Consider the following 24597-nt stretch of genomic DNA (forward strand, 5'->3'; position numbering starts at 1 on the left):
AGTGCCCCCATATTCACAAGGCAAAGACCACAGCTGCCAACTCCAAATCATGTGTTGGATAATTAAGCTCGTGAGGCTTAAGCTTCTGAGATCCATACGAAATCAGTCACTCCTCCTGCATCAAAACACTTCCAAGACCCTGCAAAGAAGCATCTATGTAGACCAGATACTCTATCTCGCTTTGTGGGGTAGACAAAACTGATTCAAAAGTTAACTTAGTCTTCAGCTCATCAAAAGCTTTCTGACAATGCTCATCCCACACGAACCGTGCACCCTTCTTAGTCAGATGAGTGAGTGGTCCCGCTATCTTTGAGAACCCCTAGATGAACCTCCTGTAATATCCTGCCAAACTAAGAAAACTCCGAATCTCAGTAGGTGATGTAGGCCGTCCCCACTTAACCACTGCTGAAACTTTAGCCGATTCCACCACTATTCCCCTTTCTGACACCACGTGACCTAGAAACTTCACTTCCCGTTGCCAAAATTCACACTTCTCGAACTTGGCATACAACTGGTGCTCACGAAGCTTCTGCAAGACTATCCAAAGATGTCTAGCATGATCGTCCTTTGACCTCGAGTAAATCAAAATGTCATCTATGAAGATAATGACAAATTAATCCAAGTAAGCCCTAAAGACTATGTTCATTAAATCCATGAAAACCGCCAGTGCATTAGTCAACCCAAACGGCATCACCCGAAACTCATAAGATTCATATCTAGTGAGAAACCTTGTCCTCGGAACATCCTGCTCCCGAACCCGAAGTTGATGATATCCAGACCGTAGATCAATCTTAAAGAAATAAGTAGCTCCCTTCAATTTATCAAAAAGATCATCAATCCTGGGTAAAGGGTATTTATTACGAATAGTAACCTTGTTCTACTCCCTGTAATCTATACACATCCGAAGTAAACCATCATTCTTCTTCACAAACAGAACTGGTGCTCCCTAGGGTAAAGTACTCCTACGAATAAAACCCTAGTTGAGTAATTGTTGAATCTGATCCCTCAGCTCTCATATTTCCATTGGTGCCATCCTATAAGGTGCCCTAGCAATAGGCATAGTGCCTGGAGCTAAGTCTATCACAAAGTCAATCTCGCAACTAGGCGGCAACCCTAGAATCTCCTGAAATACATCCGGAAAATCCTGTACAATCGGTATGTTATCCAATGATACAGTAGTCCCCTCCTCCATTTTCTCCTCCATATGAAACAAATAGGTGCTAGTGACCCCGCTAGAACGCGGCATAGCGACGACGTACATGTCCTGACCAGGTATGGTAAACACAATAACCTATCAAAGCAATTAACTTGGGCATGGTAGTGCGATAACTAATCCATCCCAAGTATCATATCATAAGTGTGCATGTTTAGGACCAATTGATTAGTTAGAAATCTGAGTCTACCAATATTGGTGGTCGTCCTACCATAAGCTTAAGAGTGTGCATTAAGGTGAGGGCCAAGAGTTTTACATTTATAGAAGCCACTATTACCTTTCACTATAAATATAGCTAAGGTGAGTAGGGATCGTCCCAAGGGATTGTGAGGATCGAACAAGGTCGTGGAATTGCTATTAGAGCTAGTAGGTCGAGTGATCAAACAATTGGTTGGTTGGTTGATTAAAGAGCAACTAAATTCAACTAAGTGATAACAAAAGAATGCAATTCAGAGTAAGTAAGAGAGAGAGAGAGATTTTGGGGTTTAGAGATCACCACCAAGCAATGCATTTTTATACCATTGACAAGTGACTAATGAGGGCAAATGGTGTGTTGCAATATTGAAATGTGTGTGTGTTTGGTTGATTCGACAAACAAGGATGACTAATTAAACATGTATTGTCTAAACATCATGTGAAAGGCACAATATATCTAAGCAATGAAGCATATATTGTCTAATCAACATGTGAAAGACACAATAGATCAAGACAAGTTATTAATCCTCTAATTAAGCGCACAATCCAAATACAACACAAGGTTAGAGACATATGCTACTTGCATTCAAAAGCTTGGATCATCAAACAACAAGCATAGATTGTCCTCCCATCTAACACTACACTATAACTACACTACATCTACACTACTAGCATGAAAATAAACTAGAGGAGAGGTATAATCTATCAAGGAATAAGTATGAACCATCAAGAAAATCACAAGAGCATTCTTTTAAACACTATGCCTTGACAATCTCCAACTCTATAGCATTAATACACATAGATATGCATCAATAACATAAAATCTAGAGACAAACACATGAACATCTATTCTAGCATACATAGACATATGTATAAAATGAAATGATCAATTGGAAGCATTAAACCACATAAATCATTGAATAAACAAGATTTATATATATCAAAGTGTCAAAACATCAATTATAACACTAATCCCTCAATAATACACAAGATTAAGGTATATAAAGCATGCATGGGGCTAACTCTAGCCCCAAGAGGATGTCTAGCCACTCATAGTGATGTTGCTCCAACCCTTAAGGGCTAACTCCATAGTTGAAATCTACTCCTTGTTGATGAAGAACTCCAATGGTGTCTCTAGTCTCCTCCTCCTCTAAGCTTGCTCTCTAAGAGATGATATGAAAATTGATATTGGCCCCCTATTGTAAAAAGCAATCCTTATCCTTATATAGGTAGGTCAAAATGACACCCAAAATGAGCTGGGGTTGTGCACACAATTTTCTCTAATGATTGGATAAAGGATAATTTTCAATGAGATGGAAATTTAACTTTTTCGCACTGGAGGAAATTCGATCGATTGAAACTTGGACTTGGATCGATCGAACTTGCTGAGATCCATCAAACTGAGGCTGGATCGATCCAACTGGTTGAGCTTTTTGGGAAAAGACAAATCCGAGATATTTTGGCAGATATTTATGGGAAGAGGACAAAAGTGGTTAGTGGGTGGTACAGCTGTGGATAGGATCAATCATTTGAATAAGGACAAAAGTGTTGGATCGATCGAAGGGTCGTGTTAGATCGATCTAACTTTTGTATTTTTATACTTTTGGGCTAAGGCTAGGATCTATCTTAAAGTGCTGAGATCGATCATTGTTCGATCGATCGAACCTTGAAGTTGGATCGATCGAACTTTGCTGCTTCCTACCTTTGGCTTCATTTGCTTTCTTCTTTCTCCACTTTACTCCTTTCTTTGTTTAATCCCATAATTGCTTCAATTAAGCTCTTATTTGGCTGAGTTAGCTTATTTTCGGGATAAATGCCTGAAAATGGAAATAATACGAAATCAATTTAAAACGGTAAAGTAAGATAGATAAAGGTACTAGAATGTCTAAGCTTAAGGGGTTTAAATACGCACTTTTCAGCACTCATTACACCCCCAAACTTACATATTGCTAGTCCCTAGCAATGAACTAGAAAGTAAAGGAATGAAATGAACAACCATACAGCTATGACTTGAAAACAATAAATGGATAACGCCACTTTCGTAGGGAACACGATTGCACTTAGCATATGCAACAAGCATTTTAAACCCCTAGGTTACCCCTAGTGGACGAGTGAAGTCTCGTGAGGGTTTCCAGAAATGGTACCCACAAACATTAAGCTCATTCTTTCAAAAGAGGCACCAATATTGCAAACAAGCATTGGGAGAAAACTACCTCAACTATGCAATTTTTCAAACATTTCTGAGCAATCTCCCAAAATTTCAACATCAAGCAAGCAAATATAGTCCTCCACACATCAAGAAAATGATCATGCAAATCAAAACAATTCTAGAATTCTTTTGAGTGGACCGGCATCAAATGTGTTGCTATCTAAGCCAACTAAAGAATTAATCACATCCTTACCCTCAAACTAGCTCACAAATCTAGTACCGATCATCAAGACAAAAAGTGGACCTTTTATTAAAGCTTTATTGTTTTATGTGCGCTTATTCTTTTCACTCATCATTTTTTTTTTAATTTTTTTTTTATTAAGAATCAAATATGGAAGCATAGTGCAATGTGTTGATCTCTTAAGCTTTCTAGCGATTCATGTGGTCGAGCGTTAGGTCAATGACTCCCAAACCAGACGGCTTTAGGGCATTAGGCGTTCAAACACCCCTACGGACTTACAAGCTCAAATCAACTAGGTTACAAATCAAGACAACCTCCATCTAATCATTTCCCACTTTTCACCTTTTGGGAGAAGTCTCACTTTTTTTCTTTCTTTTTTTTTTTTTTTTTTTTTTTTTTTAAAAAAAAAAAAAATCATTGAATAAAATTATTAACCTAGAGTTTGGGCCCTCCATCTTTCGGCGCGAGAAGTTCAGTGCTTGATGAGGCTAGAATCCCGGCTACTTAGTGAAAAAGGGTTGTTATCCACCTTTATCAAGAATAAAAGCTTTCAATGCACTACTAGCTCAATTGGGATATACCTAATTCAATAATCAACAAAGCATGTACCCCACAAATGAATGCTAGTGTACGCCGGTGCTAGTGTAGAATACTAGAGTGAATCTCAAAATAATCACAAAATCAAGATGATGTGGACCACAAGTGCAAGCAAGATATCAATCTTTTGAAAAATTTACTCCTAAACGGCTTCCATAAGGCATACAAGGAGTATTGGACTCTCAAGTCAAGCAATTTTTAAATTTTAAGCAATATAGTCCTCAAAAGATCAAAATCATAGCTAGATATGGACCAATCATAGAAATAACCCTCAAATACATAAGTCATGCTCAAAATTTTGAATTTAAAACTAATTTAAAATTAACACTGCAAAACACCATTCCCCCTAAACTTAAATGGCACAATGTCCTCAATATGCAAAGAGAACAAAGGAAAGAGTATACCAGTGCAACTAAGGCATATAATGATCGGGACTAAAGTATCCGAAGTGAGTAGCATGGCCCCCCCAAACTTGGGATGAACTGTGGTCCTGAAAATTGGCACTTGGATAAACTCATCAGATAACAAAATAGGATAATTAGTGCACAGTGGACATGCAAGTGTAAATGGGATAAACAGATAAATAGATAAGAGAGGTATAAGGGTGGTCCTGAAAATTGGGTAGCACTCTCACTAAAGTCACTGTGATGCACCTGATGGAGTCAAACATACAGATATGAGAATATAATTATATGACATCCATAGCAAAAACAGATATATAAAATAGATAAAGTGCAGGTACAACAAAAATATCAAAGCCGACAGACCGGCTGTAAAAATAATAATGTACAGTGACAATAGTAAAGTATCAATAGGAGAGAGGGATCATGAGATAGAAGGAACTGGGAACTCAGGGGGATGAGGTAGGATGGGCAGGTCAGGCTCTACGGATATCTCTGGATAGATATCAGAACATAGTCGCGACATCCATGCAGAAGGCAGTAAAATCAGCTCTGTGGGTTGTGAGATCAGCTCGTATGGCAACAACAACATCCTCAAGCGTCTGCAGACGTACTCCAAAGCCGGGGGTCAGATCTAGAACCTCAGGCATAGATAAATCAGAAGAAAACTCCTGAGTCTGCTCTTGCTCGTGAATGGGCGACCTGGCTGGAGAGTACTGCTTTGTATCATTTGTAGGGCGCTCTAAGTCAATATCTATATGCTTGGCAGCTGGATCGACTAGTGCGTCGTCCACTGCAGCATCTACTGCTGCTGCCTCTGCCTGGGCCTCCTCTAATTCCTCTACAGCACTACTGCGTGGTCCTGCAGTCTAGAAATGATGGCGTTGTAGCTCTTGGTCCAGTCCTTCTTCAAAAAATGGCATGAACCTCTCTCGGGGTGCTCCCGAGGATGAATAGGGTAGCGCTGGTCTATGAGAGGGTGATGAGGTGGCTGAATGGAAGAGACTTAGGCCGTCCAGGCATCTCCTTGCTAACGTACTCGTCATATAGCTTCCTCATCATGCTCCAGATGAGCGCGGGAATGGACACCCAGTGCCCAGTGTAGAAGGCGTAGAGGGCTGTTAGATAATCGCCGCTCATCTGAATCTTGTGCCCCGCCATGTATATATTCTGAAAGAGCACGGAATCGATAAACTAAAGGTCATCTGGAAGGAATGTCCGAGTGGCGAAGGTCTCGCCCTGGCAAGGTGACCTGTAAGAAAAACTGCCATGTCAGCGTATGAAGTCCTATATAGCCTCGGATATGTCTCCTGAAGCTCTGGAGGACAGCGGTATGGGCAGTGGCAAGGGCGGGCTAGCGAGTCCACTATGATGGTGATCTGATGGCCATCTACAGAAGTGACCAGCTCGGTTGTGGTACGCGGGGATGGTCGGAGGTTCTGGTAGAACAACTGTACTAGCCGCCAGTAGACTGGCTCTGTGAGTGGGGCAAGAATAGCGGCCAGGCCCCTCTGAATGATGTCATAGTAAGTGGATCGGGTCAGCACTGATCTAGAGAAGAAGGCCGTGTTGAACACTGACTCATGGTCGACCATCATATGCGCATATCTAGGCGCGGGTCTATCACGCTTCAGATGAGCTAGCTGAGCAGGTATAGGTGAATCCTCAGCTCCAGTCTACGATGGAGATGGTGATGGTGTGAAAGTAGGATAAGCCGCAAAGGTGGATGGTGTATGGTCATCCTCAGCCTCATGAAATGGTGACTGAGTTGGGGTAGCCTGTGCTGGCTCCTACTGTACATAAGAGGGCTCTACTGGCTCCTCTGTCCCTGGTCTAATGTGCCGGTGGGGCCCGTGTTGCCTGTTGGCAACGGTCTTCCTCTTAACCATGGCCTGCAAAAAGAAAAAGAAAAACTTACAATGGGAGTTAGTACCAGAGTAAGAAAGTTTAAGCACAATATAGAAACATGTATGTCAAGTAAAAATAGACAAAACATATATGACATGAATCTATGCAAGTAGCAGGATATGAAACATGCTAAACAATGTAAGTATGAAATGCATCCAATGTGGAATATCACGGGCATTGGGCATATATGATATAGCATGAACATAAGATATGATGAATGAAGTGTGTGTGTGAGATCTGTGAAGTTCGATCGATCAAAAAAAGAAATGATATCGATCACAAAAGTTGGATTGATCGAAAATAAGTGAGATCGATCTCACAACTTTGATCGATCGGAGACATAAGTTCGATCTCACAACTTCGATCGATCGGAGACATGAGTTCGATCGATCTCTCAAGATTGATCTGAGATACAAGTTTGATCGATCGAACTGTGCGACGAATATAAACAGTCACAGATCTGTGACTTTGGAAGCGTAAGGCCCACACGAACATGTTCGTGGGCCCATCAATACAATAAATCAATTAATCCTAGCCACTGTTCAAAGCCAATACTCCCAAATCGAATCAAATCATCAAAAATATATACACATATATACACATATATATACATATATAGACACAAATGCTTCAAGCTTCAACAATGGAGGATTTTGTTATGTATATAGCATATATTCAACATATAAAGCATGTATGCACAAGATTGAAACTTAAATCATGAGGGACATTCTCAGATCTTACCTCAAACGATGAGAGAAGTGGAAATGTGGAAGAGTGAAAATGAATCTGAGAAGGGAGAGAGAGATTGATGCTTAGATGCTCGCCGGAAAGTTCACCAGAAGTGGGAGAGGTGATGGCATAATGGCGACGGAGAAGGGGGTTAGGGTTTGCAGAGAGGGTTAGATCGATCTAAGGTTTATATCTAGAAAACCCTCGGTTCTATTTTTAAAAACATTCCCGACAAAGTTCGATCGATCGAACTTTAACTGAGATCGATCGAACTTTGATGAACTCTCTTTAAAGTATCTTTGGATTTCTGAAATTTTTTTGAAAAATGCAAAATTAAAAATTAGAAATTAGAATTAAAATTAAAAATTGGAAAATAAAGTAAAATAAAATATTTTTGGTTTTTTTTTTAATTTAATTGAATAAACAATAATAATTAAAAACTAAATCTTTTTGTATTTTTTTTGAAATATTTTTGAGAAAAAAAAAATAAAAATGAAATGAAAATAGAATGAAATAAAAGTGAAAATATATATATATATTTTTTGGATTTTTGAAATTCGAAAAGTCAAAACAAAGTCAAAATAATGAAATGAAGAACTAAGATCGATCGAAACAAGAGTTCGATCGATCAGACAGAGAGCAAAAATATGCAAGTTTTTGGCTTAGAAAATTGGCTAAGTGTTGGAACTTGAAGATCGATCGAACTTGGAAGTTGGATCGATCGAAGAACTTCAAATCAATCTTGGAATGTTTCGATCGATGAGACAGAGAGGTAAAATATGCAGGTTAATGCAGGCTCAAAATTTTTCTAAGTGTTGAATCGTGAGATCGATCGAACTTTGAAGTTGGATCGATCGTAGGTCTCTTGATCGATCTAAGAGTTAGTTTGAACGATGGGACAGAGAGGTGATTTGGATGCAGGTTTCTATAGGTCCAAAAATTTCTAAGTGTTGGATGCAGAATGGAGTTCGATCGGTCGAACTCAGGTTTGAGATCGATCGAACTATGCAGAATGCTCAATAATGACATGAAAGCTCATGTAATCTTCACCAAAGTTTCTATCAATGCATATGTGAACCAAAAACAAGTATCTAGACTTCACAAGAAATGAAATGAAAGATAGAAATGGATTAAAGATCTTATAATGCATCCCCTCCTTATTGGGGTGATAGATGCTTTGAACTCCACCCAACAAATGGTTCTTTGAAGAACTTGTTGGATTAAGCTCAAAAGAAACTTTTGGTTCCATGTCTATGCAATCATAACCTTTGGGCTTCCATGCCCTTTCAAAGCAAGAATTTAAAACAAGACTTTGAGAATGCAAGGTTGAAGATAATCCTTTGGAAGTTTTGGTCTTACATAAAAGCTTATTTCCTTGACATTGAAGATCATGACATTTATCTACAACATTAACCTCTCCTTTATATTTGTTAAATGAATTGGGTGTGGGATTAAAGATATTCAACTTCACCTTCATATGGCCAAATGAGATCTTCATTATCCCCGTCCTATAATTGATGTTGGCATTAGCGGTTGCCAAGAAAGGACGGCCAAGGATAACGGGAATTTGGCTCTTAGGATTGGGGATCGGTTCCATGTCTATGACAACGAAATCAATGGGAAAGAAGAATTGGTCAATTTTAATCAAAACATTCTCAATTATACCCCTAGGCTTCTTAATGGATCGGTCGGTAAGTTGCAAAACTACCGACGTCGGTTTCAATTCACCTAGGCCCAATTTGACACAAACTGAGTATGGGAGAAGGTTAACACTTGCTCCTAAGTCAAGAAGTGCTCGATTAATAATATGATCACCAATAGTGCATGATGTAGTGGGTGAACCGGGGTTCTTAAACTTTGGAAGAGTGTTATGTTGCGAAATTGAGCTTACTTGCTCGGTCAAAACCACTTTTCTTGGTGCTTGGCTCTTGTTCTTCCGCTTTTGGGTGCATAAGTCTTTCAAGAATTTGGCATAAGCCAGAATTTCCTTGATTGCATCCAATAGTGGAAGATTAACTTTCACTTGCCTAAACAGTTCCATGATTTCATTGGTTTTTGCCTTTTGCTTGTCTTTTGAAATGGATCCTTTTAAAACATCCGGAAATGAAACTTTTGGTTCAAACACTTTTTCAGAATTTTCTTTTAAACTCTCTTCAACACAAGAAGTTTTCAAATCATTTTTCACGAAACTTTTTCAACATCATTTTTCAAAACTTCTTTTTCAAACACGTTTTTTAAGACTTTCTCATTCACAAGATCATGTATATGCAATGAAAGAGGAATAGGATGTGAAACGGGACGGGTGACAACTTGAGGTTGCACCAGTTCACTCTCTTTATTGGACATTCCAACTTGATTGTTCACAATCCTACCACTCCGCAAGGTAGTCACTGCATTAACATATTCAATGGTGTGGCCTTCCGATGAGGAATGGGTTTCCACAACACATTGTTGCTTAGGTGGGGCATTAATAGGCATCTTTCCCTTCTCTCTTGCGTTGAGAGTGCTTACTGTTTGCTCTACTTGGGTTTCTAGCTTCGCAATAGATTGAGAGTGAGAATGAAGCAATTGTGTGTTAGCCTTTAAAGTGCCCAAAGCATTCAAAACTTTTTCTTCAAAGGCGGGACTTCTAGTATTACCTTGGGAATAAGATTGGTTGGGAAAATGAGAATTAACAAATTGATTCCCTTGTGATTGATAAGGTCTATAACCTTGGGATCCTTGGTTTTGAAGTGGAGATGGAATGTACTTCCCTTGAAAACCACCTTGGGAAGGGTTTGAGCCCTCTCCTTTATTTTTCCAAGAGAAATTCGGACGATTCCTCCAACTTGGATTATAGTGAGTACCATAAGAATTATTCCCTTGGTTCACAAAAGCTGCATTGACTTGTTCATTAGGTTCATTTTGCACTTGTCCATGAGGACAATGAGAAGTAGAATGAAGAACACTAGAACAAGTCATACATGTTTCATTTGATGCATGATGAGAATGGTTAGGGAAGAAAGATACTTGGTTCGCCGAGTTTTGGTTAATAAAAAATTGATCAAACCTTTGAGATAAAGACTTCATTTCGGCGGCTATTTCATTTGAATGGTCGAGTTGATGTAAGCCAACACTCTTCCTACCTTATGAATTTTTACCATTCTTGGATGATAGTGTTCTATGCAAAGAATTTTCACTCATGCTCTCATAAAGACGCCACACGTCATGCCACCCATAGAAGCATCAACCATACCCTTATAGTTGTCCGATAAGCTCTCAAAGAAATATTGAACTAATTGCCATTTGGGCATGTCATGATGTGGACACTTCCTAAGGAATTCATTGAAGCATTCCCATGCTTCATGAAACATTTCTCCATCCCCATGTGAAAATTCTCGAATTGAAGTTCTCATGAAATTGGTCTTAGAAACCGGATAGTACTTCTTCAAGAACTTTTGTTGCATTTCTACCCAATAAGTGATTGAAAAAGGCCTAAGATTGTTAAACTAATACTTTGCCTTGTCTTTTAAGGTGAATGGAAAATTTTTTGAGTCTTAAAACCTCTTTCGGCATGTCTGTATATTTTACGGTGGAGCATACTTCAAGAAACTCATCCAAATGCTTGTAAGGTTCTTCACTTGGAAGTCCATGATAGTTAGGAAGCATTTGAATGGTTTATGGCTTAATTTCATAATGATGTGCTATAAATGGAGGCAATTAGATGCATGTAGGTGCATTATACTCATTAGGCACATAATGGTCTCTTAAAGCAAGAGGTGGATTAGCTACTTGAGGTGCAACATGAACACCTTGGTTTTGAATTCCTTGATTGATGATAGGAGGTTGTGGAGCATACATTGGCCTTGGCATTCCATATGGAACTTGGCCTTGTTGTTATGGTGGTTGGTGAATGAATGGCCTAGGCATGCCTAGTGGTACTTGTATGTTCTCATTGTGCACATTGGAATGAAGAATACCTTGTTGGTCTATGTGACCAAGGTCCTTAACATGATCATTATTATGGTCATCCATTGATAGATTGGTTCTATTTGAAATTCCTATTCCCCTAGGATTTCTAACAATGGATTCAAGATGCAAATCAAGAGGGATAAGAGTTCGTCTCAATGAACGACGTCCATGCATGCACAATGCAAAATACAATAAGCACAAAGAATGACAAACAGTATGCATTCATAACAATGCAATTAGACTTCTTCCACAAACATTTAATTCATACTCCCATGCTTTAACAACAATGATGCAAAGAATAATTAAAAACAAGCCTCCACGCGGGCCGACGATTTAACTAAGGGATTGAGTAAAGAAAGTCTCACAAAGGTCCTTTAGCACTTCAACTCCAAATTTATAGCTTAGCTTAGCAAAATTTTTAATTTTAGCTTTTTTTTTCTTCTTGCTTGCTTAGCTTGAATACTCCTTTACTTGCTTCATCTCCAACAATGCATCTAGTTAAGTAAGAACAACACAATAAGTAACCAAAAAGAAAAATAAAAAATAAAGTAAAGACACGATCAAAAGAGTACTAATCCTAATTGATTCCACAAATCCGACGTTGCCAAATCAAATCAATCAATCCCCGGCAGGCGAGGGCCAAGAGTTTTACATTTATAGAAGCCACTACTACCTTTCACTATAAATATAGCTAGGGCAAGTAGGGATCGTCCCAAGGGATTGTGAGGATCGAACAAGGTCGTGGAATCGCTATTAGGGCTAGTAGGTCGAGTGACCAAACAATTGGTTGGTTGGTTGATTAGAGAGCAATTAAATTCAACTAAGTGATAACAAAAGAATGCAATTAAGAGTAAGTAAGAGAGAGACAGATCTTGGGGTTTAGAGATCACCACCAAGCAATGCATTTCTATACTATTGACAAGTAACTAATGAGGGCAAATAGTGTGTTGCAATATTGAAATGTGTGTGTGTTTGGTTGATTCAACAAGCAAGGATGACTAGTTATGCATGTATTGTCTAAACATCATGTGAAAGGCACAATATATCTAAGCAATGAAGCATATATTGTCTAATCAACATGTGAAAGGCACAATAGATCAAGACAAGTCGTTAATCCTTTCATTAAGCTCACAATCCAAATATAACACAAGGTTAGAGACATATGCTACTTGCATTCAAAAACTTGGATCATCAAACAATAAGCATAGATTGTCCTCCTATCTAACACTACACTACAACTACACTACATCTACACTACTAGTATGAAAATAAACTAGGGGAGAGGCACAATCCATCAAGGAATAAGTATGAACCATTAAGAAAATCACAAGAGCATTCTTTTAAGCACTATGTCTTGATAATCTCCAAATCTATAGCATCAATACACATAGACATGCATCAATAACACAAAATCTAGAGACAAACACATGAACATCTATTCTAGCATACATAGACATATGGATAGAATGAAATGATCAATTGGAAGCATTAAACCACATAAATCGTTGAATAAACAAGATCTATATATATCAAAGTGTCAAAACATCAATTACAACACTAATCCCTCAATAATACACAAGATTAAGGTATATAAAGCATGCTTGGGGCTAACTTTAGCCCCAAGAGGATGTCTAGCCACTCATAGTGATGTTACTCCAACCCTCAAGGGCTAACTCCATGGTTGAAATCTGCTCCTTGTTGATGAAGAACTCCAATGGTGTCTCTAGCCTCCTCCTCATCTAAGCTTGCTTTCCAAGAAATGATATGAAAATTGATATTGGCCCCCCATTGTAAAAAGCAATCCTTATCCTTATATAGGTAGGTCAAAATGACACCCAAAATGAGCTGGGGTCGTGCACACAATATTCTCTAATGATTGGATAAAGGACAACTTTCAATGAGATGAAAATTTAACTTTTTTGCACTAGAGGAAGTTCGATCGATCGAACCTTAGACTTGGATCGATCGAACTTGCTGAGATCTATCAAATTGAGGCTGGATTGATCCAACTAGTTGAGCTTTTTGGGAAAAGACAAATTCGAGATATTTTGGGAGATATTTATGGGAAGAGGACAAAAGTGGTTAGTGGGTGGTACAGTTATGGATAGGATTAATCATTTGAATAAGGACAAAAGTGTTCTATCGATCGAAGGGTGGTGTTGGATCGATCGAACTTTTGGGCTTTATGCTTTTGGGCCAAGACTTGGATCTATCTTGAAGTGCTGAGATCGATGATTGTTCGATCGATCGAACCTTGAAGTTGGATCGATCGAACTTTGTTGCTTCCCACCTTTGGCTTCATTTGCTTTCTTCTTTCTCCACTTTGCTCCTTTCTTTGTTTAACGCCATAATTGTTTCAATTAAGCTCTTATTTGGCTGAGTTAGCTTATTTTCGGGATAAGTGCCTGAAAATGAAAATAATACGAAATCAATCTAAAACGGTAAAGTAAGATAGATAAAGGTACTAGAATGCCTAAGCTTAAGGGGTTTAAATACGCACTTTTCAACACTAATCAAATATCTAATGCCATAGGCCCATCACTCTAATAAAGAATGGCTGTATCACCTAACGGTATAGAAATACCTTGTGGTCTACTACATACCCGAGTCATCATCCCAGACAAAGTAATAAATGATCTAGCTACAAATGAGTGTGTAGCACCCGTATCAAATAACACACGTCGAAGTAAACCATGAATAGGAAACTTACCCTCAACAGCCTGAGGTGCCTGCATATCCTGTGGCATAGGGTTGTATACCCTGCCATAATGTAACTGCTGGGGTGCCTATCCCTAAGGCTGCGGCGGTGCTGGGAAAGCCTAATAAGTCTGTCCTTGAATCCGTGGAACCTGTGGAGCTGATAAAGGCATTGGCGCCCTCTGCCCCTGCTGCATATGTTGTCCCTGTCCCTGCCTCTGTCCCTGTCTTATTGTAGGGCACTGCCTGGAAGTGTGACCATACTCTCCACAAGTGTAACAACTACCCTGGAAAATACCAAATGGCCTCCTCTGTCAGTTAGCCTGTGGCTGACCCTGTCCTACCTGTGGTCCCCCATTCTGCTGTCGTTGAACAGGTGTCACATCTCTGGGAGCATCTGAACCACCCTTGTGCTTCTTCTAAGGCTGTTGTCCCTGGAATTTGCCCTTGTCATTCTGTCGGTGTCCGTTCCCATTCCCTTTCTCAACTGACTGGTTAGTAGAGTCTCTGTTACCCGGCTTCTCACCCTTGGCCTGTCTAATGTCCACGGTCAACTTGTACTGCTGTAGAGCGGCGTCTACCACCTGAGTATAGGTAGTATAGGCTGGACTACCTGTAATAGCTCTCTTGATAGACCACATCAGTCCCTTGACGAAATTTTTGTGCTTCTTCTCTTCTGTATCCACCTCCTCCGGTGTAAAGAGAGACAAGCGTGTGAACTGCTGCTCATACTATGCTACTGTCATGTTCCTCTGCTGTAGGTTAAGAAACTCAGTCTTCATGGCTGCCCTAACTACATAAGGGAAGTACTTCTCTTCAAAGCGTGTACTGAACTCATCATAAGTCAATGTCATCCTCTCCTCTATGGTGGTAACTGACTCCCACCACTGTAGTGCATCCCCAACTAGCTTAAAGGTAGCAAGCATCTATTTCTGAACCTCCGTGCACTGAACCAAGCGAAGATGTCGCTCGATGTCCTATTTCCACTGGTGAGCTGCTCTCATATCGGTGGAGCCTGTGAACTCAGATGGGCTCCCCTTTGTGAAAGAACTCCTAGCTTTCTCCTAAATATCAGTCTAAACAACTGGTGCTGGTAACGGTGCCGGCTGTACCTGAGGCTGATTCCGAAGTGCAGCTGTTACCCCTACTTCTATAGCCCGAGCAATAAGGTTATTGAGGTGAGGAGGAAACTCTGGATCTCCTCCCTGATCCCGAGTCTGCTGAACTTCCTCCTGCTCCTCATAGAACTGACCCTCATCCCCCTGACGTCGCCTACGGGTTGCTTCCATTCGTTGCCGATTGTTCCATCTGGTTCTTGCGTTAGCCATTCTATTAACACAGACAGACAGACATCAGTACAATTTAACCGAACCGCCAAGAATACAATGAATCCTAAACTTAAGCTCTAATCAAGAGAAAAAGCTACGCGGAAGTCTTATACGATAGAATCCTAAAGACACTTAAACTTGGAGTGCTCTGATACCAACTGTGATACCCCTCGGATCCGAGACACGGGTTGATCAGGCCTAGGCCCAAACTAGAGGGAAATATCAAACAATTAATACTTTAATGAACACAGAATACAAAGTGAATAAGAAAAAGATAATGAGCAGGAAGAAACTAAAATAATAACATTAAAAAAAATCCTCAATAATATAATTGTTAGAATCCGATAATCCAAACTCCATAAGTTTAACAACTCAGGAATCCATCTAGTGGACCCCTTATTAAAACCTCAACTGAAATTAATCTAATACTAAACATAGAAAAGATTCCTACGTAGTCGGAGGAATGAGTGTTTATATCTACTCTGCATGCCCAAGCTCTAACTCTGGAACTGACGAACACCTGAAACATAAAGAGTGGGTCAGGCCCACATGCAAGTCCTGATCTACTACAATCCAAACAGAAATCCGATATGCAGATACATCCTAGAAAGACTCAATAATATCTAGAGTAGTCCATATATGTATATATAGTACACACTATAGGACGCTTGCTAGTCCAGTAGGTCTGTCTCAGCTTGAGTAGAGATACCATGCAAATCGCACATAACGTGGTCATGAGTACCTAGACCTACCATGGAACAACAACTATGTCCAGTTATCCATCCTAGGTGATAAACGCGCCCTAACCATGGTCTTGAGACTCAAGCTCATACCATGGAACCATATAATAGATATATATAAAATCCGTACTCCTAATACAAAATATCAACCATCTGTATTATGGTTTGATATATGTAACAAATCCATCCTAAATCCAAAGTAGGTCATTCAATTATTTTATTGATATGACACAAGTAAGTGATGGACTTAACCAATATGGTTAATCCATACCTTAATCCAAATTAGGTAGAACTTAGTGTTTGAACTAGTCCATACCTAGTATGTCACCGTCCCATACTGGTACATACAATCTTCCAGTTAACACAGTTGACCATATGGTATTAAATAGTCATCAACTATACTCCAGAATATGCACAAGATAAATTTAATGCATATACATAAATAACAGGTATTCAATATAGAGCCTAAAATCCAATTCCAATAATGTAAACTGCTATATTAAATTCAAGCATTCACATCCTCCAACATAGTCCATGAATTGATACAGTTAATAGAAATTTAAATTAAACCCAAACTAAGCATAGGTAATTTTAATTAATTCACTATACTTATAACCCTGTGGAAACATGATTTTACATAATTAAATCATCCATAAAACTTGCTAAGTTCCAGTGGATACAACAGTGTGCAATTGACTAAGTTTTCTTTAAACCTTATATTGCTCCTTCAATTAATCCCAATTTAGATTAATGTTCCTCTATACTAAGTTTAGGTCTAAAACAGTTCCATACAATATTTAAAATAGTTTAAACGAAGTCCTAATACTCTGTACAGTCCAAACCACGCACAAAAATCACACAGTATGAAATTTCTGGACAAGAGCAGGCTCCAAAATTTGAGAGCCTGCTCTATTAAGGTGAGATCCGGCTCTAAGGCTGCAAGAGCCGGCTCCCCACCCTTGGGAGCCCGCTCTAAGAGTAGGAGGAGCCTATTTTTCCTCCTCTAGATGCCGTAGTCCATTTCTGCGTCTTTTTCTCCAACTCCGGTGATTAACAGAACCTCTGTGGTGTTTTTAAATCCTTGTTCTAGGTTCAAACTCAGTCCTAGGTACATCTTAAACCACTGACATCCCACCATAACATGTATTGAACACAACCTTTTGAAGCAACGACTACAAAATCTCAGTTAAAAACTTAAGCGATTCAAAACAGATTTATTCAGTGAAGTCGAATACTATTTTTAATACTTGATTCAGGGTTTAATCTTAAACCCAGATTAATTACAAGTCATCAATACATAATCATGATCTCAATTTTAATCAAGCTTAAACGCAACCACTGAAAAGAACAAATTACAGAAACATCAAGGATTATGCAAATCACTTATTTCAGCGAGATTTATATAATTCATACATGCATATAAGACTTGATATAATGTTTGTTTAATCCATTTTTAGCCTTTAATTAATCCATGGAGCCTAACTAGGCGTGCACAAAACACGAATTAAAGGGAAAGAGAAGAACAGAGAGTTGCCTTTTTAGAGTTGGAACATAAATTCCACGTTTCTGAGTTTTCCCTTGCTCTGCTTTGCTATGCCCCCTTGCTCACTCTCTATTTCTTAGTAGTCCCTTGTGTTATAGACATAAACTTATGTATTTCTAAAACCCTAAACCCTAGTAAGCGTATGTTTTTATAAGCTTAGACATTAACCCTAATCCATGCGTAACTCGGCCTATAGAACAATCTAGGTTAAATTACAACGTCGGCTGAGCTTAAACCTAATATAACTCTACGTGCTACCTTCCATACAGTCACGTAGAAAACAAAATTAACTGTAACTAAAACAATTCACTGTAAACAATTAAATAAATTAAAATCAATTAAATTAAAATAAATAAGTAATCAAATGCAACTAAAACAATTAAAACAAATAAATCAAACCAAAGAAACAATCAAAGTCAATTTTAAACAATAAATTAAATACCAGGACTATCCTTTTGAAATTAGGGGTATTACACGAACCCTAGCCATCACATAAACTTAAGTCCTTACAAGCCTTCCAAAATCAACAAATTATGCACAACAAGTATATATACATATACTAAATGCACATAATCAAATACCATACACAGTCAAATTATGGAAACACACAAGACATGCACTAAGTCTTCAACTATCATGACATGTAAAACAAATAAGCCTTGAAAACATCAAAGATGTAAATAAACCATAAATTAATTGAATGAAAACTAATTAAACAAAAATTAATTAATTTCTCTAGATTGCAAAATATCTCCAAATAACATGAAATTATGACATGTTGTGAGATTTATATGTACCACTCACAAGTGCATGAATCTTTGCAGATAGGGTTTACTTGTAAGGGTGTCGTACCCATGGGACTTGTGTAAAATAAGTTTGTCAACAGATTTCTTAAATTCTAAATTAACTTGAAAGTAAGATAATCGAATTGTGATAACTAATTCTAAATTAACTAAGCAGAAAAATAAAATAAACTAAAGAACAATGATTAAATAGGATGTAGAAAATAGAGAGAACTAGGGGTATGATTTCACCACTAACGTCGCACAACCAGTTAATTGTACCAATTTATTGGAGATATATCATATAACATGCACATGGAATTAATCATGACGACAAGCACATATTTATTCAGCTAGAAAATAATATAATTTAAAGTTAAGCATGGACTATCTTCGATTGGCATAAACCATCTACCTAACTACTTTACTCTAGGGTGTAGTATGGTCTATCTTTTCTAGGCATAATCCATCGAATCTTTAACGTTATATTCAGAGAAAAACCATTGTATAATCATCTCATTCACAACTACAAGAAGTGAATGAGTTGTGTTCAATCACAAGATTAAAATATCTAAGACAAGATGGAAAAATATTTGTCATAGAGTTAAAACTCTAAAACCGATTCTTATTGAAAAGTCAATTAAAAATCCTATAGATTACACAATCATGCATGATAAAAATTATTCTCCAATAATTAAATACAATCAAACCAGTGTGCTAAGCTAGGGCTACATCACAACCCCAACAAAGCGTTTAGCCAAGCATGACTGGAGTAGAATTCTTCATGGTTAAGGAAGATATCTTCACCGCCATGGATCGATCTCTTCTCTCTTTTAAATGCTTCTCCTTTGATCTCAGTCTCAAGCTCCTCTGTATGATGATTCAATGCATAGAGGACTCCCTTTAAATAATAAAAGATCAGCCCTAAAGTTCCCTTTTTCATATAGAAAACATACATAAAAATTCTATCAAATAAGGACTCCAAAATTCGTACAGACTTCCAGCCTAATTTTGACAAGGTAAACAGCTGTTTTAGGGAATCCTCATGAAATACAAAATTGTAGCTCTTTGAATTTCCTTTCAAACTTTGTGAGAATTTAGCTGTTTTGACACTGGAGGAGAGAGATACAGTTAGATTACCAAAACGGGTTCAAGTTACCAACTTTGGCGAAAGTTTCCTTTTTAGAGAAGGATTTTTCCTTTTCATCTTCTTTCCTTTCTCATCAATTTGTGACTTCTTTTGGACTATTTTCTAAGTAGAATTAGACTTGGATCTTTAACATTGCTCGGTCCCATGGAATGTCATCTTTTAAAGCTCATAATCACTGGTCTTGACTGATTTTACAATTAAAGCCCTGAAATGAATAAAAAACAATAAAACAATGTTAAATCACAAATAAACTATTATTAAGATAATAAAATATGTAAGTAAAAGGGTTAAAACGTATAATATTCAACACCTAACAACACATATCAAGTAACATACCATAATTAACACAAATATCAAATCAAAAGTCTAATTAAGTCACTAAAACACTTAATTAATTAAAATCTCTAGATTTCAAAAATCATCAAAAAATTCCAAAAATAATGTATGATGAACAACAAGTCATGGGCTCTCCAAATATCATATTTTTAATCTAATCTAAGCATGCTACAACCATATATGAAATTAAATCATCATTTAATTAAAACTATACCTATTTCTAGATCTAAACTATAAACATGTATACAGGTTATATAAACCTCAAAAATATGTAAAACACTAAGATTATAAACATGAAACACCCCCTACCTCACTTTGAGAAGAAAATCTCAAATCACACCAAAATTAAACTTCACCAAATACGACGAAACTTCGGGGTTATGACGGGGACAACGAGGAGAGCAAGAAATCCTCTTATGACAACACCCAAATCCAAACTTGAACTCACACCCCAGAACTCAAAGTGCTGCAAATTGAAATCTAATCGGATAGAAATCACCGCATCGTCGAGGCCATCAAAAAAGTCTTCATTGGAAAGAGGTGAATCAAAGAGGAAGAAGATGAAAAGAGGAGAGAGATGATGGCAGCCCCTTGCTCCATTAATGGCGGCTGGAACTTTCTTGGAAAGGTGAAAAAGCAAAAATAATTTTCTCTCTCATCCACCTACCCTAAATAGGTCAAAAAGTGTTTTAAACAATCCGAACGGGCCCCTTCCGGGTCCAAAAAGTGAAATATATCAAGACGCAATCAAATGAAGAAAGTTTGTGAAGGAAAAAGTTTTGAAATGGAATTCTAAGATCAACAGAAGAAATAAGGTCGAAAACCAAGTCCCGAACGAAAAGATATGCCCCGTACAAGTTTGACAACTAACGGAAAAAGAAAATTCAAAATAAATGAAATAAAAATCCAAAAAATATTCTGGAAGTGCCGGAGTCTATAAAAATTGAAAATAAACCTCTTGTGAAGGTTTGAACCCAAAACAAGAAACTTTTTCAAAAACTTTTCATAATTACACAAATGCCCCTCCTCTAAATAACTCAAAAAGTGAATTTCTCAAAAAGATCAAAATGAAGAGTCATTCAAAAGACATATTTAAAAGAACCTTAAATACAAAATATCATCAAAAAATAGTTACCAAAAACACCCCAAGTAAAGAAAATAATTTTCAAAAATCCTTGCATTTTTACCCCTACGGACAAAAGTAAACATCTAGCATTCTTTTCTATAAATGTGTATCACATGAAAATCAATTAAAATGAATGCATACAAGGTTGGAATCAAATCTGAGCATGACCCGATAGGTTACGCAAAAAAAAAAAAAAAAAAAAAAGAAGAGGAAGAAGGCAGTGAGAAAGAATAACGGAAAAAGAAAACTCGAAAAAGGTTGGGAAGGAAAATGACAGGGTCATTACATTATGTCTATTCACATTTTGAAATTGATATGTGATTTGAACTTGTTGTACGATTACATAAGCGAACTTTATGTATTGATGTCGTGAATGTAGTTATGTTGATACACTTTATGAATTTGACATATTACATGCCATTATAGTTTGAAGACTTAGAGCATGTATTGTGTATTTCCAAAATTTTGTTGTGCATGGTTGATAGCTTATTGCCTTGTATATACATGATATGTATATATATATATATATATATATATATATATATATATATATATGTTTTTGTTGCATAATTTGTTGATTTTGGAAACTTGGGATGTCATTTGTTGACTACGGCTAGGGTTCAGCTCTAGTACGGAGGATACGAGTTCCCCATATAGTCTAGTACGCACATAAGTAAAGTTAACCATGGGTTAGTAACCCAAAAGTAACCCCGTGTCGGTCTGATTCGATTCAATGTCTAAGTATATCCACTTTTGTTGATTTCACAATTTAAATTTCAAGTTGATAACTTTGAGAATTTATACCTTGTTACGATATTTTGGACATTCCAATTTTGTTAAATATATCCACCTTTGTTGATTTCTCAATTTAAATTTCAAGTTGATAATCTTGAGAATTTATATCTTATTGTGTTTTGTTGGATGTTGCAATGTTACTTAATTGCATAAATATTGTAATTTGTGTTGAATTATTCTAATGTAGCTTAGGAATGATCCTATAGACTCATTTGGAATATAGACGTTAGGTGGCATGAACCACTTTAGTTGATTTCGCATTTCGTTTCCAAGTTGATAATATTGAGAAATTATAAATTGTTGTGTTATATTAGATATCCCAATGTGGTTTAATTGCGTTAACCTTGTGGTTTAAGTAGATGATGTGCTAAAATAGTTTAGGATGATCCCTTAGTCTCACTTTGGACATAAACGCTAGGTGGCATTAACCACATAGATCAATTTATATTAACCTGCAAAAATTGTAAAACTTTAGATTATACGCATGTCCATTTCCTACGAGTAACTTGTTTACTTACCCTAATTGTTTGGAATATTTTTCGGTAATTGTTTGGAATATTTTTCAGGTAAGGAAACTTTATTTTGGGATGCACAACATCCCTAGATTCCCATGGTCTTGGAGTAATTTGGCGTTTTTGTTTACATGTACTTGTAACATGTTTTCGCTTTATTTTGGTTTTGTATGACAAAACATGTACCTTTCGCTCGTAATATTTAATGTACACTTAAGTGTACCTTTTTAGACCTTTTTGACTTGTATGTAATGAGGTCAAAGGTCAATTGTGATACCCCTCGATTCTAGAACGACGGGTGATCAAGTCCGAGCACAGATCCGAGAGATATCAAACAATTAATATGTAAACAAGTAAAAATAAAACTGAATTAAGAATAAGATAATAGTGCGCTGAAAGAAAACTAAAATGAAAATCCTCGAACCTTAAATAATAAATTAATATAATTTAAATCCGTACAACTCGGGAATCCACCTAGTGGACCCCTAATTCCAAAACTTTAAATAAATTTATAGAATTAAAATCCAAAACCAAAATAGAAAGGAAATCCTATGTAACCGGAAGAGTGAGTGTCTGTATCTGCATCAACACGATCAAACTCTAAGCCTGGTAGTGGTGAATACCTGAAAAATAGAAGTGGGTCAGGCCCATATGCAAGTTCTAATCTACTACAATCCGTACATAAACCCGATACGCAGATACATCATTGATAGCTCGGCAATATCTACAATAGTCCATATCTATATATACACATTATAGGATGCTCACTAGCCTATAACATAGTTCAGCCTGGGTAGAAGGTGACATATAAAACACGCTTTTCAGCGGCCAAGTTGACCTACCAGGTAACATTAGCTATATCTAGCTACTCAACCTTTGTAATATACGCACCCTAACCATGATCAGGAGACTTAAGCTCGTATCACGGTACCATAAATATATATATAAATTCCTTCCTAATGCAGAAAGATAAAACAAACATCCGTTATGTCGTTCAACTGTTTTAGTTGACAGGACATGCATCCATGTAGGATTTAACTGTTTTAGTTAATCCATTCCGTATGTATGAAGGGGTAGGACTTAGCTTTTTAATCTAATCTATCCCTGATATGTCACCGTCCCATACCGATACATATAATGCAAATGATCCACCAGTGATGCACATTCATTAGGACATCAAGTATATCCATGAACCAGCATATTAGAAAACAGGTATTATTAAGATCTTATTATGCATCCAGTATATGATTATAATCATAAAACTCCTGTTAAATTGTTATAGTACTGTTAAACAATTTAAATTATCCACATCCATCCAATTGACAAAACAGAAACTAAATCAGTTCATCAATTAACAACCATAGCAGAGTATAATGATTATCGAACTTATGAACTGAGCACAATATACCATTCAACCCAAACCATACCCTCATACTAGTTCATTTAAATCATTAAAACAAAGACTAGTAATGCAAACCTCCTTAACCCCCTGACGGCATAAAAATTTATGTTTACATCATATGACATCCTTTTAATCCTCCAACTTAACCTGTGCTTGATATAGTATAACACAGAGAAGTCAAACTGTACCTCATATAAGTCCCCAATGGTACAATATACTAGGCCATTTAACTGGTGAAAACAATCTAGTAGTTAGAACTTCCTCCACTCCTTACAGCATGCAACTATATATATTTAAAATTACATGTCAACCACAACCACAACCCAACCAACCCTCTTGAGACTCATATATATCCTAGATATCATTGTTATAAAATCCCAACAATATCCGTTATATCAATTTATTGAATTTGCGGAAACAACTAACTTTTCCGTCTCCCTTCCTTTCTTCCGGACAACATACACATTACTAATGTTTATATTCATGATGCCCCTTAGAATTAAACCCTAGCAAAAACCAACTGTTTAAAGGTTCCAATAGGTAAATTTTTAAGTATTTAGAACCCCCTTTATTTTCCAGAAACTCTGTTTAAGGCCCCAAGGTCAAAATAAACACCGAAATACCCCCGAAGGGGTATCTGTTCAAGGGAGCCGGCTCCCCCCCATGGGAGCCGGCTCTTTATCTTCCAGAGCTGGCTCTCCCTCATGGAGAGCTGGATTTACTTTAATGGGAGCCTGCTCCCTCACTTAGGGAGCCGGCTCTCTCCCCCTGAGAGCCGTCTCTACTCCATGCGTCTTCTCTA

The 24597-nt window shown here is 37.4% G+C and overlaps 1 pseudogene; it reads left to right on the forward strand.

Annotated features, from left to right (window-relative positions):
• Nucleotides 1–10724: 10724 nt before the first annotated feature.
• LOC132280287 (small nucleolar RNA R71) lies at nucleotides 10725–10823 on the forward strand (annotated as a pseudogene).
• The last annotated feature ends 13774 nt before the right edge of the window (nucleotides 10824–24597 follow it).

The sequence above is a fragment of the Cornus florida genome, unplaced genomic scaffold (genome assembly GCF_030987335.1).
Source record: "Cornus florida cultivar Cherokee Brave unplaced genomic scaffold, ASM3098733v1 CherokeeBrave_3.0.0_Hap2_Chr10, whole genome shotgun sequence".
NCBI classification, from domain to species: domain Eukaryota; kingdom Viridiplantae; phylum Streptophyta; class Magnoliopsida; order Cornales; family Cornaceae; genus Cornus; species Cornus florida.